We start from the raw sequence: 18,326 nt of genomic DNA, 5'->3' as shown, positions 1-18,326 counted from the left end.
CGTGGGAAGGACCCACGTTGGAGAAGTTCATGGAGGACTGTCTCCTGTGGGAGGAACCCCACGCTGGAGCAGGGGACAAGTGTGAGGAGTCCTGCCCCTGAGGAGGAAGGAGCAGCAGAGACAAGGTGTGAACTGACCCCAACCCCCATTCCCCGTCCCCCTGCACCGCTGGTGGGGAGGAGGTAGAGAAATTCAGGAGCGAAGTTGTGCCCAGGAAGAAGGGAGGGGTGGAGGGAAGGTGTTTTAACATTTGGTTTTATTTCTTATTACCCTGCTCTGATTTGATTGGCAATAAATTAAATTAATTTCCCTGAGTCGAGTCTGTTTTGCCAGTGATGGTAATTGATGAGTGATCTCTCTCTGTCCTCGTCTTGACCCACGAGCTTTTTGTTATATTTTCTCTCCCCTGTGCAGCTGAGGCGGGGAGAGTGATAGAGCGGCTTTGGTGGGCACCTGGTGTTCAGCCAGGGTGAACCCACCATGATATGGCACATCATCTCCACAATTTTGGGCAAGTGCTGCAGTATTTATGAAACCTGGTGCCTAATAACTGACCAAGGACGGTATCCTAGCCCTCAGCCACCCAGTCAGCTGTACCAGCAGTCAAAGAGGGTGAAAGTATTCATATAAAAAGCCCTGATTTTTCTAGATTTCCAGGCAGTGTCTGTTCCAAGCAACTCAAGTACTCTCCTCCTACTGCAGCTCTTGATGTGATTGATACAAAAGAAGCCTGTGGCTTCCTTTGAATTTTTTCCACCCAAGAGGGAAGGATATGCAACAGCTCCAGTAAAGATTATTTCAGTTCTTTTAGTCTTGGTTATGAATCAGAAGGTGTTGTTCATAACATACATGTAATTTTCATAAAGTCCATCATGTTAATTTACCTTAAACTTGCCCTTTAGTGCATCATGTTCCTGGTGTGTGACCTGAGTATGCAGAGAAGATGGACCATGTCAAGACACACGCTGAGCCACTTTCTCACTGGACTCGACACTAAGAATAGGCTCGCTGCCACCATTTCCCCATCCATCGCTTGTCTCTTGATTATGTACTCCTTGCTGTCCCATTTCTGGACCTGGTTCAGTGACCTGCTGTACACAGCCACAATGCTCTGAGGAAATGCAAAGATAATCACAAGCCTCCTGTTCATGCTACAGTTATACTTGGGATTACAGTGGTATTTCTGTTGCCTCCTTAGGATGGTGTTTCTGTTCTACTGTAACTACAGAAACATACAGGTTTGGGTTTATATTACTTAATTTCAGCCATTCAATAATTGGTTAGTCATCTAAATTAGTCCACTAAGCTCCAGCTACAGACAAGGTGCAATGAGAGAGGCAGATCCAGGCCACATGTTAACAGTGTATATTTTATGGCAGGATGCACCTGGAACTTAATTTCTCTTTCCATTGGCTATAGAGAGAACACAAATGACTGTCTTAAAACTAAACCTCCTGCCTGAACAGATTTTGGTCTTGCAGAATCAGGGAGTGATTATTCAACACTCAGAAATGCCCATATGTGTCCTGGAGTTTCATGCTGCAGATCATTAACCTAACAGGTTTTGTGTAAAACCGGTGGGCGATAGTCAGTACTGGCTCAGTCTAATACCTATATTAAAGATGGAAATAGATACAAAATCCCCGCCAGTAAAACCTGTGGATGACACAAAGACTGGCAGAATGATAAATTATGACAGATTAAGGGCTGGTAATGCAGCATGAGCTAGACTTGGTAACAAACAAAATGTGTTACAGTATGCATATCAAATGGAATACTGGAAAATGGTAAATTTGTAAAGGATTTTGAGCAAACCACAAAGTGTTGATGCCAGTCTAACAGTGTGACAAACAGGGCTAATGTGATTCTTGAGGGTGTTAAAAGGCCTAAGGTATTTTTATGGTATTAAGGATGCTGGGTGTGGAGTACAGAACTGCTGCATGTCTTGTACACAATCAAGAGAAGATTTGCTGAAGAGCTGCACAAATTTTCTGAGGGATGAAAAAATGTCTCTCAGGGAGGGGCATACATAGCTTGAGTTGTGTATGGAAGCAGAGCCCAAGAAGGAAGCTGAACACAGTATAATCATCTTGCCTTCACTGCAGATACACAGCAAAATGATACTATTTTTGTTTGACGTAGCTCCTTATTCTAAGGCATAACAACAGCCTGTGTCTGAACGCTGAAACTGGACAAATTAAAAATAGAATTGAGGTACACTCCCTGAGAGAGTGAGATTAATAAAGCCTGACAGATATTCTCTGTATCTTGTTTCCAAGTCAGTACCAGTCATTTTTCATCATCATTATGTCTCTGGAAGACAATTTTTAGTCAAATTAAAATTATCTATTCCACTTTCAGGCACTACTGTGTGAAGTTGAATGATTTAGGAAATACAGAAGTCTGGCCAGATGAATATTAACTTCTATGAATCTAATGCAGAAAACACACCCCTCATGGCTTTCTTAAAATCCCTGGTTCTGTCTGTTCCTGGGTATGAAATATCTATTTCCATTTCATTATTTTTCCAAAAGCAGTTGGGTTTGACAAATATTCTTCCTGATAATCTTTTGTCATTCTGCTGGAAATATGGGCAATCTAGTGGAAACCTTTAATTCTTACCTCAGTTTTACGGTCATGTGGTTTCATTGAACTCCTCACCTGGTGTGAAGGAGATTATGGTGCTTTAAAGGCACTTTTTGTTTTGATGGTGATCACATGCTTTTCAGCATTGATTGTCATGCTGGGTTTAGCTAGCCTGCCCAGTTTCCTTGAGGATAAAACCACTCAAAAAAGAAAACAAAAAGAAAGAAAAAAAATAAAAATTGTGTAATCTCTTCCAGAAACCTGAGCAAACTCTTGGGGAATTGAATGTCTTGTAAAAGAGAAAAGTGGCACTGGTGGGAAATGCAAACATTTCACAGTGTGTGGTTTTGAAGAGCTCTTAGCATCCGCAGTATTTAATTTGCTACTGAGGATAGGATGTGATGTATCATCTATTAAAGGCAGTGGCTCTTATTTGCTAAGTAGCAAAGACATTCTCCATCGTTGTCAAGTCACTGCAGCCCACTGCTGTCTTTTACAACTGCCTTAGAAATGCTTTTTAAGATATTCTATATGAATGTTGAACTGCACACCGACCCTACACTTGTGAACAGTGCATGAGGTGAGGGTAAAGGCAGATATTAATCCATCTTCATAATATGAATTATTGCTAAGGGCAATACTGCATTCCCCTCTTCAACTTTCCTGGCTGGATAAAACAGTACTAGTAACTGAGCACTAAGTGGGGAACTGAACGCAAACAAGACTACATGCTTTTGGCACATGCACTGGCTCTGTGAAGAAAACCAGGTGCATAATAACACTTAGAGCTGTAGGGTTTCTGCCCACCAGCTCCATTTACTGCCAAAGCTGCTCGTGACCAGACAAGCTGAAATACAAGATTCAAACATCCCACCAGCATCAGGCCTGAAAACAAACCAAGGAGAGAGGCAGACTGACTCAGTCCTGTAGCAGTACTCTTCCAGAGTCTGGAGATACTTTGTGCTGTTCTTTAAATCGATAACTGAAGAACAAAAATCAGGTAACACCCCACCTGGTTGAATCTTGTTATCATCTTCTGAGATGCTGCTTACAAGAGAAGGTAAATCTGCAGAACTTATTGCTGTGTGCTATTCCCCTGCACCTTACAATCAACTCATCCCATTTCATAATGAAATGAGAAAGGATCATAGAAGTTTAGCATAGTAGTCAATCTTGTGTCAGAGAAGCCAGAGTTTCACACAGATTTGCTGCTCAGAAAAAAATGACAGTGGCTGTAGATGCCGAAAGTGCTAAGAAACAGCAAAACACAGTATCCTGCTAATTCCTGGGGTGATACCAACTGAGTTATTGCCAAGCTGCCTGATGTTAAAAGAAACAGGAGCATCCCAGCTGCCTGGTTGGTCCAAAGCTGAAAACAGCCAAAAAGTCACTACATGCACTACATGCTGTAGACACAGGCGTGTGAACGTTGCCTGACAAGGATGCTGTATGTGACCGCGCTGCCTGCAGACTGGAGGGTGTTCACACCTGCAAAGGAGTCCCTGCAGACCAGCAGTATGTTGTGCAAACAGCTGCAGCACATGCTTGTATCTACCTGGCCATGCACCTGCACAATCAAAACTTCTCCAAGCTGATTGAGGATGAACCACAAGCCTGAAGGAAAAATCCAGGAATTCCCAGAGCTGCTAGTAGGCTGAGCAAGCTGAAACAACTCCACCTGATCAATCTCATGAAAAATATTTGCAATGTTCATAGCTCTGTGCCCTTTGTGGAAAGCTGTTAGGAACCTGCTCCAGACACTGGCCTACCACAGCTGCTTTTTATTTCTTTCCAGTATTGGCTTTTCAAAAGTGGGAGATGGGCAATAATATAATGTATAATGCATAATTTCTGGTATGGCAAGTGCCATTATGTCCATTGTTAGACGAGGTCTTTTCCTGAGCGTTGCTAGCATGTTCTGAACTCTGGCTGGCTGGCTTGCTCAGTGCTGGATAAAGATGTCTTAGAGAGAACAGTTTTGCAAGTATTTTTTATGCAAACATCAACGATTTTACAGTTCATAAAAACTCAGACAAAATGATCTCTTCAGACTTCATGCCTTACAAAGACAACTCTGAATGAAGGACCATCACAAGAAAATCTCACTAGAATTCCCCTAGGGAGGTTGTGTTACACCTCTAGGAAAGCAAAGGTTTTCAAGAATGATTAAGGGAAGGCGTCTGTAGGCTTAAGATGGGGCAGCTCAGTGTTCAGGGAACACCTACCAGAACCAGATGGATTTGGGAAATTATTATTGAACAGGCATATCTCATGGTAGAAAAGGTGTCTGAGATAAGCTGTAAATGTCTTGATAATAGATTGCAGGAGCAAAAGAGACAAAAAACAACAACAAAGCCCCCAAAGTAATTTACTTATTTCTAGTAACTGAAGAACAAGTGTCTCTGCTCTTATCTTCTATGTCTTCTTCCAAACGTTGGCTCTTTTGAAAGTGTTCTTGGTATTTAAATGTTTCCTTGCTTTCTAGATGCAGAATTTCATCTTTTTGATTAGGCTCTGGAATTCATTTTTCTCATGGGAAACAAAAATTTTTATTAAGATATTAAAACCTAGCTTATCTTTTAACACTATTTCTGTGGTAAAGATACCATTTTTCGCTGAACTGCTTGAGTTAGAAGACTGACAGATGGGTTATTAGTAAGTGGATATAATAGCAGAGACTTGACACTGTTTTCCAAGTGAAGCAGATTACACAGGCATTTTCCTCACAAAATAGGTTACTCCCTGCAGTTTCATTTCCAGCCTTTGCTCAGTCTATTATTCCTTCTTTCCCTTCAGGATATTCTATGTCTTCATAGTTACTGCTTTCTTATTCTTGCAAATAAGAGAGTAAATTATTTCCTCTCTTCTCTCCTATCCCTATTTCTCTTATTTCTATTTTAAAATGGTGTTGATACGAGAATTTTTAAAGATAATATCATATATATACACTCACATATTTACATATATACTATACATCTGTATGCATAAATATGTGTGTGCGTACTATATAAAAACCATGTCTCATCTAGTTCTTTGATATATTATTCAAATTTTTCACAGGAGGTTGATTTCAGGTTCCCAAAAGGTGATCAACCACCTTTCTGGAGGTGGTAAAGTGCTACTTGTGAAGGATAAAAAACCCAACTGTTTTACTAGCATGATCCAAAGAGGATTCATTTGCAGTTTGTCCCTACGTGTCCCTACATGTGTGATACATAGAAAACAGCATTTTCTGGTGTCTGATGGCACGTGCCACTTAGCCAAGACTGATGGAAAAAAGTGCCTCAGAAGCCAACCCACAAGCACTTCACTTTCACATCTCAGTTGTCACCCCACAACATTTCACTTTTCCCATTAACAATTCAGGAGGGTAAAACAGCCTAGCGGAGCCTGGATAAAAGCAGCAGCTAGAACCAAACACAAGCAGGACTGGATCTGCTTCCCACTCATCTGCTCTGTTCTCAAAGGCATCAGTCAAGTCTAGATAGGCAATTTTGCAGTTTTGGAGGGAGGCTGATGACGCTGGTGTGGCTTCCCAGCAGCAATGGATGTTCAGTGCTCCGGTCCTTGGCTGAACATCGGCAATAGGCAGGAAATGTCAGAGGGAGGGAGCAAAGGTCTCCCTGGGACACATAGGGATACTTAGGAAATCTGAGTTTAAGATGTGGCAGATGAAGGCTTAAGGCTAGTTTACAGTGATGCCAAACAAAAAAGTAGAGGAAGAAATGAGAGTTAATAAGATAAGAATTTGTGTTTTTGAGAAGTTGATTCCACAGTGACAAAAGATCATTTCTAGAGCCTCTGAAAGACAAAGGGGGAATGAAAGGTCTGGGGGAACTGGGAAGGAAGAGATTGCAGTTGAAAAGGAGGTGAGGAGACTCAGGGATCTGCTGGAAGTGGAGAAGAGATGATATCACTTCTAGATTTTGGCAGCAAACAGAAAAGAAAATAACACAAGTACGAAGGGCCCTGCTCAAATAGGTTGGAGGGAAACCTGCCAAATGCAGTTTCAAATATCCAGAGAAGAAACAGGAGTTGGGAGTTACCCAGGGAGAACTTAAGAACTTCTCTGCGTAGTTGCTGGAGATGCTGTTGTCAAGGGCTGAAAGCTGCATATATGTTTAAATATTAACCAAACAGCTGCCCCTGCCTTTTGCTGGTGCTGTATGTTCTTGATCTGGGTTTTGAGCCTGCTTCTCCAGCATGCAAGGGCTGGAGCTGGTAGACTAGTGCCACTGTTCACTGCAAAGTGGGGAGGCCACATCACAAAGCAGTTTTCAGTGCCTCAGCAGGTCCCACCAGGTTGTCTGGCCATACCCTGTGCTGTGTATCGCAGTGCTTTTTAGCGTTGCCTTTTTTGCAATAGCCAGCAAGAAGGTGAGTGATGCGACCTCTGAATGATTCCTATAGAGAAACTGAAGGAAAAATAAATTTGCTGGGTAGAGGCATGTGCTGAAAATCTCATTTGTGCTTTCTATTGCTTAGGTCCTTCCTTGGTGTTAGAAGCAGCAGCTTGTTCTGTGGCTCTTTACCATCATCACAGGATTGTTTTTCCAACTACTTTGCTTACTGTAGGTCATCTGGCACATAGCATTTTAAAATTGATTTATGTTTAACTCCTGCTGGATGAAAATAAAGGAATTCACCAATTAATTTTTCTAGAATTTGACAAAAATCTTCATGGTTTTGCAGTGGCTTATTCCAATAGGGAGGTAATATCTTTAATTAAACTAACTAAAATAATTGAGAACAAAGACAAACAAACTTCTACTCACATAAGACTTTTTTTTCAGATCTGAAATGGACATGCTGGTCTAGAAAACTAAGGTTGGGTTGGAAACAAAGATATTTTCTCAAAGGATTTCTTACTGCTGTCTAGCTGTATTTATTGTACTACCTTTTTTTCCCTGCATTTAACATTCAGACTCCAGAGCTGTTTATAATCACACAGCACAGTTGAAAACTACTGTTTTCTTGGGAGTCACCTTGAAGGTTTTTTTGGACAGGCCAAACCTGTTACTGTGTAAAATCTGACATGATGTCGTGGGTGAATATAGCCCACCACCTTGGAGGTTTAGGAAGCTGTGTTAGACCCTCGCCTGGGGAGAGGGAGGGTGGGTGGTCCTCTTCTCAATCCACTGTGCAATGCGAGGACACTTGCACAGGGCTTGTGCCCAAAGCAATAGGGTGTGATGTAAGCAACAGGGAGTGATGTAAGCAACTACAACTACTAAAACAGATTAACACTTCCTACTGAAAGACTGGTGCCCCATGGCTCTTTGTGAAAGGACCTGGGAAACTCAGGTGCATTGAAGCTTAACCCCAATGAGATGCGTCCCACTACATCTAATACTGGCCAATTATTCAAGCTACCAGTGTGTTATTTCTGGTGGGCAGCTCTCTATGCCCTTGCCATTTCCCTAATCTGCTTTTCACTAAATCCCATTCTAAACAATTACTTAAGAGAGAAAGTGGTAGTGGGTAAAGCAGGATTAAAATACTGATCTACTCAATGAGCTAAGACTCAGGAAAATGAAGGTATCTATCTCACAAATATGAAAGTCACTAAGGCTTAGTTTACTTCTGCTGACTAGGATTAAAAAGAATTTGACAACCTGCCTATGTTTTGCCTATGGCTTTCCTCCCCAACACACTACCCTGGACAATCACGTAACATAAGAAACCGCAGAAACCTACTGAAAAAATTCAAGAGTACTCTGAGTCTGAAGTTTTAAAATGAATCCTTGACTGGGGAGAGAGTGAGGGTCATGGACTTTGTGTATAAAAAAACACTGTATATTGCCCAGTGGTGGATAAAGCTTTGTGATGTGGTAAAAACTTGTTATTCAAGACATTCTTTAAACAGCGGCTTTATCATCCTTAGGGCATAACAGTCCAAAATACTGCTTCCCACACCTTCACAAGACATGTGCAGTTTGCCCTTGAGAACATACCTGGAAAAATATGCGCATCTTCCAGTACCTGATGGGAGTCTTATGCGTGCAGGCAGGGCTGGCTGATAAAAGTCTCACATGTGCCAGCAAGGCTGGCAGATTGCTGCCACAGCATTTTCTTTCCAGGGAAATGAAGTTTTTTTAAAATGCAGCAGGTGCCTTGCTAAGAAAAGCAATTCAAGCTACATGCCAAAGCCCTGAAAGGAATTGATGATGAAAATAGCCTGTAGCTGGGTGGCTTCATCTTTGGTGAGTGGAACTATGCTCTGGAAGTCTTATCACTGATAAGAAGACTGACCAGCTGTGAAATAAAAAACAAAAAAGGAAAAAAAAAGAAAAATGTACCTTACCATTTATCTTCCCTAGCAAAACAGGATTTATCATGCTGTGAGCAACAACAGAGCAAGCACTTCTTACCTTCACAGGAGAGGTGCAATTCTGTTATAACACAGATGCTGATGCTTTCTGCTATTCAGTTTATTTTTCTCAATATCAGTTATTCTGTGGTATCATAAACTGGTTTTACAAAGCATCCAAAACCAGTCAAAGCACTATAATAAACCTGACCTTTCTTATAGCTTTCTTTAAAATATTTTTTTTCTAAGGAATAAGGCTGTTTTCTGATTCCATCAGTTTTGGTGATATGCCCCACAGTATCTGCACAGAATATCTCTACTCTGCTATCAGTGTTGCCAGCTGACGGGTTTACCTGCATCCCTCTGCATTGAGTAGCTTCCTTCAAGTCCCATGGGAGACAGAGGCTTTCATTTAAAATCTGAGTTTCTAGCTTTGATGACTACAAAAAAAAAAACCAAAACCGAACAACCGACCTGCAAATGTGTACTCAGAAAGAAATTTCACCTAATTTATTGATTCAATTTACATATATTTTAAGTTAGCTATATGAGCTTATGGTTGGTTGGGGTTTTTTTTAATGTTGGGGACTGACTACACTTAATTTCCTTATATATATTTATTTATTTATAGTGTGCGTAGTCAGAGCTGATGCCACCAACTAAAGAGGAGACCTAGTCTCCTCTGTCTTGTACCATCAGAAGACTGTTAATTTCTGCTGACCCAAACCCACAAAGACATCTAAGGCAGGGTTTGTAAGGACAATAACAGTATTTACAGACCAGCTGATCTGTAGGAAAAAAATGGACAAGCTTCTGAGCACACCAGCTCTTTTAAGGCTGTCTTTGCTTTTTAGTCTTTTACGTATGTAGGACTGCAGGTGCATCAGCCCTGGGGGTTACTGCCCATGAGGCAAAAGCCACACGTGGTCACCTTCTGCCTAAAATCACCCAAACTCTAACAGCAGCCTTGAAGCTTGCAGAGATTCGGCAGTCTGTCCATGACTTCTGCAGGCTGTAGCAAGCTCCTGGCAAGCTGGGTTGCTCACTTCTGCTTGGAGGGCTTCCCATCAGGCATTAGGGCTGGTCATGGCAATGGTTTGTTCAGGGAAATTAGGTGTCAGGTCCCAGACCTGGACGAGTTCCCAGCAATGGGCAGTGTGGTGGTACTGTCATCCTGAACGATTATGGTGCCCAATGGTCCCAGAAGCATTGGCTGCCTGTATTATTGCCACAGTATTCATGACTCTGGCCTTTTGTCCTCTCCTGGCTTTCCCAGGTCACATTCGCAGTGCATGGTGTCTCATTCCCATCACTCATCACTGTGTGGCATCGCAGTCTCTGCTGCAGAATGAGGTCTCCTCAGGACAAGTCCCAGCTCCAGGGGCGGATCTGGTGGGCTGGTAATGGGAACAAGCTGAGCAGACAAGATGCCCTACCCACAGGACCTGTAATCTTATGGACTGATTATCCAAGAAACCTTAAAGTTAGTAGTGGTATAGCAATACTTTTCTGATATCATCATGACAGATTCAAATGGGTTTCTCACCCTCATACAATGTGCATGTATATGCATACAGAAATAGCTTGGTGGGTTATTTGAAAAACACTTCCCAGAATCTTTAAGCTTGGCCTTCTGTTCCTGCATGAAAAGTAAATCTACAGGGCCCAAGCTACTGCTCTCTAATTTTGTCCAGTAAGGGGAGAGGAATTTTTGCATTTCAGAGACAAACTGTGGCAGACTACTCAGCAAACAGAAAAAAATAAAACCAAAACAAAAGTTTACCTGTCCCTTGCCTCCTCACTTCTATCACCATCCCCTAAAATGAGATTCCCTTAAAATAAACTCAATTTGAATGATATAGTTTGTTTTCTTTCCATTTACCTCAGGGTCTTCAGTGTATTCTGAATTTCTCTGCATCTAGGAGAGTGAGAAACACACTCTTCAGACAGAAGCTGTAAGTCTAGTGGAATTTCTTGGCTTCTGACTCTGGGTTTTGAAAAAAAAAAAAAAAAAAGAAATCCTCAAAACCGAGAAAGCAAACACACAAATTTATGAAACACTCTGCAGCTTGAGATAAGCACACAGTTAGCTGTACTGCAGCCATAGAAAAAGGCAACATCTCTTTATGAAGACCAATTATGCTGTCAGACTGATGGCTTAGCGAGGAAAAAAGTGGTTTGCTTTTTCTCGATAAACAAGATGTATGTTATTGTCAAACTGACATACAGAAACAAGTAGCAAAAGCAAAGGAAAGGCAGTAGAGAAAGGGCCCGGCTCACTGTGGATGAATTATAAAATAGGTGAACAGGGAAAGGCCTCTAAGAACAGCGTGAACAACAGCTGTCATGCTGAGTGAGGGCTGCCCAGTCTGGGCAGAGCACACACAGCTAAAAGTGAACTTGGGTGTGATTTCCCTTGGAAATTATTCATGTCAGTTAGTTTTACAAGTACCTAAAATTGAAAGGTCTAGACTCAGGGGGCTCCTATAAACCCGCATCTCTGCCTTCATCTTACACACTAATACTACTGAGCATCCATCACACTCAGCATCACCCACTTGTAATTAGACAGTTTGTAGCCAGGAGCAACAGATTTTAACAGCATTTTTAGGGGAATCTTTTCCTAAAAATAGCAGAGGCCCAAAAGTCTTACCCAGTAATCTTTCTCTCTCCTTTTTGGCTCCAATATATGGTTCATACACAGCAGAACATTGTCAGGAAGGAAGGCTGAGACAGCTGGCTTCCCCAATGCCCTGCAGCTTTTCAAACAGGTCATTAGTCTTAAAAGAAGGAGGCCTTGGTGTGCCAAATTAGGGTAGAAAGTAATTTAGCTTGGGTTTCCCATTTCAAACTATTCCAGTTATGGAGATCCTAGACTCCTGGCTAGTTGTCTTCTGGCACGAGCAAGAAATGATCTGACTCTAGGAAAGGAACTGGTCTTTGACTGAGTGGATGAGCCTTTCCCTGAGCTGGGCAAAAATCAGGTAACTCTGAGCTGTGTGGGGCTTCTTCCACTCCTTGCCTACTTGGAGTTTCTTCCAACCACGCTTAGTTACTTTTCTCTCTGTGTGCTGGCGTTTGTGAGAGCCACTCCTATGGGCCTACCTACTTTGCAACTTGGGTCATGTTTCTCCATTTGCTCGCTGAGCACCCTTTAGCCCTCTCAGCCCAACAGCTCAGGAATCCAGCTGTCCCAAAATACTTGTAAAATTTCAGTTGCAAAAATTTTTCAAGTCAGCATGACCCTGGTCGAAATATTGAGTTGTTTTTTTTTTTTAACATAAACATCTTTTTATTCCTTTCCTGTATTGCATAACAGGTAGAGTGTCTGGTTGCATTATGAAACGCCTGGGCTGGGCCGCTTGCATTTTGCTGCAAACGTGTCTGAGTGTGGAGGGAGAATGTCCAAAAAGCTGAGATCAGAAATCAGCAGGTCTTGTTTTAACAAGCCAGTTGAATTCATTACAGGGTTTTTGCTGAGTGTGCAAGCAGCAACAAAGAAGAACAACTTCAGTGCTCAAGTGGTGTAACTGCTCCTAGCTCTTCCCTGGTGGTTCATGTCTGACAGGTCAGGATGATTTAACCTGCTAGACTGAAATCTGCAGAAACAAATGGGACACCTTTGGCTCTCTTCATGAATGTCTAACAACAATTTTTCCCACCTTCTTCTGGACAAAAACCAAATCACTGCATCTAGGGCAGGGTACCTCTTAAAGATCAGGATTTTGTGTATGTGGCCTCAATTCTACCATTTTGTTAGAGTTTTAACTAACTCCATAATTAATATCTAAGGTCCTGATGGTGCTGCCATTAGAGCTGTTAGACTCACTTGACTGCTGGAATAGTGATGCATACTAATGATTAGAGGACCTCTCCATTCCCTCCTGATGCCATTGCAGATAATGAGAAGCCTACTATTACCTGTTACTGTAAATATTTATACAACTTCCAGCTCTGCAGCAAGCCCAAGAGTAATGAAAGTAGATTCTGTTTCCATCTTCTAAATGCCTTTACGCTTACCATTTAAGCAAAAGTTTTGGTTTCTGCTTTCATGTTTGTCTGCTTTTTATATTCAGACACCATCCCAGGGACCTTACAGTCTCCTGAGGTAGAGCAGCAAAGGAGAGCAACCTTCTAAAGTTTTTAATTAGTTGGATTTTCTTCCAGTTGCTAACATCTCCTGTCATATCTGCATGTGTTTTGTATCCTATCAGAGAAGTACAGACGATATGGCTGGAAAGGACCTTGAGAGGTCATTGTCCCTGAAGGGACACCTCATTTCTGCTGGGCATCTGCATAACCTGTTCTTGACAACCTGCAAGTAGATATTTCCCAATCTCTCCAAGATTTTTTTTTCTAATGAGAAGTAATCTTTCTTGCTGCAGTTTAAGTCTATTATTTCTTGTTCTGTGTCCACTGAACGTTTATTCCTTTACTTTTTGCAGCAGCTGCCTGAGTATTTCAGGTAATACTAAGTATGCCCCCAGTTTTCTCCTCTCTAACAACCTCCCTTCTTCACAGCTCAAGTCTTCCAGGTGCCTGATCTTTCCTCTTGCCTTTTTCTGAATTCCCACTGACAAACACCATAAGGTAGGCTTCTCTGACTTGCTGCTTCTTCATTGCTGTCAATGCATAGCACACTATTCAGTAACAACCAGCAAAAAAAGGCTTCAATATGTCTCTGTGGCTGGTCCTTTTTGCATAAACCAGTTTAAAATATACTTTTATTCTGGGATGTGTAAAACCAGCTTATGAGGATGGTCACAGTCTTTGGCTTTGTTTTCTTAGTCATCCTTCTGGCAGAAATACAACATTTGTGCATAAGGAGCTCCAAAAGTCTTCCATGTACAGACCTGCAAGCAGGAGGTAGGGCGTATAATGACCTGTTTATGTGTAGAAGGAGAAGCATGTTCTTTGTGAGGAAATTGAGCAGGATTTGGAGAGATGGGTTTCCAAATGGGGCATTAATGGTCCTAACCAGAGAGATTTTGTCCTAACCAGAGAGATTTGGGGGATGCTGTGTGCAGGCACACAAGGAACTGCTTTGAAGCTGTGAGAACAGAGTGCTGGATGCTCAGTCTAACCTCAGCTGGTTAGAAATGCTCAAACACTACCTGGAACATTTTCTCCGTGACCAGAATATTTCCTTTTGTCACCAGAAAGCAAAGCAGAGGCTTCTGCTGGCTCCATGCCTGTGCTCCTGACACACACGATGCACTTGGAGATGACTGAGGCAGATTGAGCCATTAACTAAACCAGTCACCTGGGAGAAATGCTAAGAGCATCCCCAGGATCTGTATCATGGTGTCTTTTCCCTGTAAGCATCTGCTTTTTGCCTGTATTCCTCTGCCTATGCTGACAGCTTTTACTGCTGAGAACTCAGCAGATATGTTCATCTTTTCCAGTGTGCCTTATCTGCTGCCCAGACATAGGGCTAACATCCTTATGCTTTGGAGGTTTTAGATGCTGTTTTCACTAAATAAACTTTTATGAAGTGCGAAGCTGCAAGTGACATAATAGGTTTGGATCTAGCGCTGTTACCAAGATCAAGAGGCTATTATGCACACATGGTGTGAAGCAATCTTTACAGTCGGAGGTGTCTGAATCATAGAAAACTATGGCTGGAAAGGGCTTCCACAGATCAGCCATTCTATCTCCCACCCAAACACTGGATAAACTCTACCTACAACTTCCCTGGCAGATATTTGTCTTATATCTTGTTAAAAGTCTCCCATGATGAAGCATTTCACAGATTTCCTCAGGCAATTTATTCCAGTGCTTGACTAGACTCACTCATTTTCCTAATGTATAATTTGGAACTAATGTGTAACTTACCTTTAGACAAGAAAGCAGTATGATCAGAGAAAGGTATTATTTCTGTCTATCTCTAGTACAACTGCAATAAGAGAGTAACACAAATATCTTGAAAGAGCTAACCCAGAAAGACCTGTGTAGATACATACGTGGATCTGAGCATGGCAGCAGCGAACTTGTCAGGGAGCTATGTAAATTTGGTGGCTGGAAGTGCTGAGGTCTGACATTTTTCTTAAGTTCTCCCTCTCTGGGCCGTAGGTGTCTTTTAGTCAGTGCTATGAAGTGATGCTTCCCTCCACGCAGGTTTCACAGCTCTGAGCCTTCACTTGGAGCCTCTCCTCTGGCAGCAGAGGCAGAGCTAACTCCCTTTCTGCAACATAGATTGGCAGGAGGATCAAACTCTCTTTATAAATCACTCAGCTGTGGAGCACTCATGCAAGACAAGGAAAATTGGGTTCAATGTCCTCTTTTGCCTAATGAGTCTAGGCCCATAACTTGCACTAAGGTGCCTTGCTCACAGATTGCTTGCAGTTTTCTGCTGTTGCAATGCCCTGCTTGATGTGAAAAAAGTTTCATTGCACTGGAAAGCAAGACTGTGATTTTTAGCCTTGCAATTAGATACTTGCATTTAAGCTTGGAACAGTGGGTTTGGGCCTGGCCATAGGGATTGCATCAATATTTTATGCAATATTTGTTTCGTGTAAAATGCATACACAAACTTTGGCTGAAACAGCAGACATCACCCTCCACCCCCAACTGCTTTTCTCAGGAATCGTGCTTACTTTCCATGACTCACTGAACATTTCACTTTTCCATGCAGTGGAACAAGTTCAGCAGGTGAAGCAGAGCCTACCCTGCCCTCGGTTACACACCCTTTAGAAGGTGAGCAATGGTGGTTTGAATCCTTTCCCACAAGGAGAAGAATGAACCCTGTAGCCCACTTCTTGGTGGCTGCTGCAGAGCATTCAACGTTTTCCATCCAGCTGCATTTTGAAGGAAAGCAGCAGCTTCCACTGGACTTCATGTGGATCCAAATTTGGGAGCTCAGAGTGACCTTGCCTGTCCACAAAGCAGGCAGGAGAGTGTCTGGGGGGATTTAGCTAAGTGAGGGCAGGGGCTGAGCTGTGCATTGCCATCCCAACAGGCCCAGAAATGGAGCTGCTGCTGCAAGTGGGAGGTCATGCCAGAAACCCCCCCTCCCTTCATGGTGAAGTACAAACAAAGATCTTGAGGGCCCCAACTGGAAACAGCTAGATTTAAATCTAAATTGCCTTCCCAAGAACTCATAACAAAACTACAGATCTGAAAAGTTCCCATGTCCTGGTGCAGTCAGCTAGCTCCCAAATGCAACTTAGTCCTATTACACCAATAATGTGTTAAGGGATGTTGACTGCTTTTAAAATTGTTATCCTGCATCTTAGAGAACAGGGCACCAATTAATTAACATAACCTTCCTGCTACTATTCATCAAAGAATTTTTATCTAATTATAGTAGTTTACTACAAACTTTTCCCCAGGGAGTTTCAGACTGTGGTATTGCTAGGTGTGCTGAATAAGTTAAGGATGCACATTTCTAATTCAGCCATTCATGAGTGTTTTAGTGCCTAATTCCCAGAGTTTCTTATCTCTTTTGTTTTAATTTCAGATGTGGTTAAATTAATTCTGGAAAATTAATTAACAACCAGTAGAGAGAATCTGAGATTGAAAGCAGCTTGCATGAATGTGGCCAAAAGAAAGAGAATTCACAATTAAAAGGTGAAGAAAAAGGGAGACTAGGAAAACAAAACAGTATACCTCAAGAAGGTAGATTTTACTAAATTCAGGTAGTGCATCACTAAAATTTCATGGGAATCCAAAGAGAGGGAAGGCTAAGCTAAGGAGAATGGCTGTTACTCAGAAAGGAACAGTATGAAGGACAGATACAGATAAATTCAGACAGGACACGGGCAGCTTGCCTCTTTGTCAGTTCATCACTGTCCTCAAATGCAAGAGGAAATTAAAAAGGAAAGGAGGTCATATTAGTAGCTACAGGAAAAGAAGAATGAGCATGAGCAATTATGGACAGGGTCTGAAAGACCAAGGCATAAAAGAAGATGCAACTTGTAAAAAGATGGCAAATAACAAGAAATTCAGCTATAAATGGCCTTAGTAAAGGAAAAGCCAGGCAAGAGGAAGGCCTGTGCTTCACTTGCTAAACAGCTCGATGTGGAGAAGGCCAAAACATTCAGTTCTTTCTTTTGCTCAGCTTTCCCTAAAAAGTTCAATGATGAGCAAATCTATAACAATACCAGCTGAAAAAGTATAAGATTTCAGCCTGGAATAGGGGAAGGATGGGGTAGGGAGATCTTGGAAGGTAAAATTCTTAGATGTTTGGTGTTTCAGCATGGCTGATAAATTGCCCGGTATGATATTTAAAGAGAGGCTGAAGCAACCTCAGTGAAGAACATATGGGAGGGGAACAACAGTTCAGGAAAAACACCTGCCCTTAGGAGAGAGGAAGAGAACTGGAGAGGAAATAGGGAATAACAGGCCTTACCAACAGCAGTTGAAAAACTAATTGTGAGTGTCTGGATGATGAAAAAAATTCTGGTACTTGCCAACATAGATGTCAAGAGCAATTATGTCAATTCAACTGTATTTTCTCCTTCAGAAGGGTAATTGGTCTTATGGTTAGGGAAGAAGTAATATGCCCTCTGTCCTGACTTTAATGGGGGCTTTTGACACTCACTTTGGATGCTCTTATAAGGGTGTTAAGGAGACCCAGGTAGGATGAAATCAGTACAAAATTACATGGAAAACTGTATTTCTCCATGATTTGTTGTAAAAATGGGAGGCCTGGGATTTCTGTAAGACCCTGACTTAGGTTCAACTCTGTTGAGTTTTCTACTCAGTATAAAAATAGTTTTTGTTTTACACGCTCACACAGGACTGAACAAGAAGTAACGAGCTTACATTTTTAGTAAGATTCGTTTTAGATATTAGTAAAACCATTCCTAACCATAAGTGGCATAAAGAGAAGGTGACAACTGCAGAGTGTCTGTCACTGGAGGTCTGTAATAACAGCTTAAACAAGCATCCGTCAGGGATGGACAATTGTAGTTGAGCCTGACTCTTCTCTCCCTCCCTTTTTGCAGTGATTAAAGGCATTCAAAGAAAAAAATTTTGACTGCAAATGCAATGAACCCCCTCATTTTTCCTGACTTTAAAAAGAGAAGAACCCTGCCATTGGTTTGTGGAGTCAGGCACTTACATAGCTTTGAGAATCAAAGCCTTTATCACATCAAATGCTAGTGATGTTTGTGAAGATCACTATTTATATGTATCTTTTATCTTTGCTTCTAACAGCTGTAATCATAATTAAATTCCAACATTGCTGCTGTGGTTCATATTAAAGCTTCTTGCTTTGCAGTGGCATAGCTGGGACACTGATCAGTCTCTGGAGCTGTTAATTAAAGGATGAACATTCATGGCAGAGAACTATAAAAAAAATATGTTTGTTGTGGGAGACTAAGTGCTAAATGGAAATGCAGGTATTTATCAAGAGAAGCAGTAGCAACACGGAGAAAATCATTCCAACGAGTGAACATGACAAAAGAGAGCTTCAGCAAACACAATT

The sequence above is a fragment of the Aquila chrysaetos genome, chromosome 4 (genome assembly GCF_900496995.4).
Source record: "Aquila chrysaetos chrysaetos chromosome 4, bAquChr1.4, whole genome shotgun sequence".
NCBI lineage: Eukaryota > Metazoa > Chordata > Aves > Accipitriformes > Accipitridae > Aquila > Aquila chrysaetos.
Note: the sequence above shows the minus strand (reverse complement) of the source record.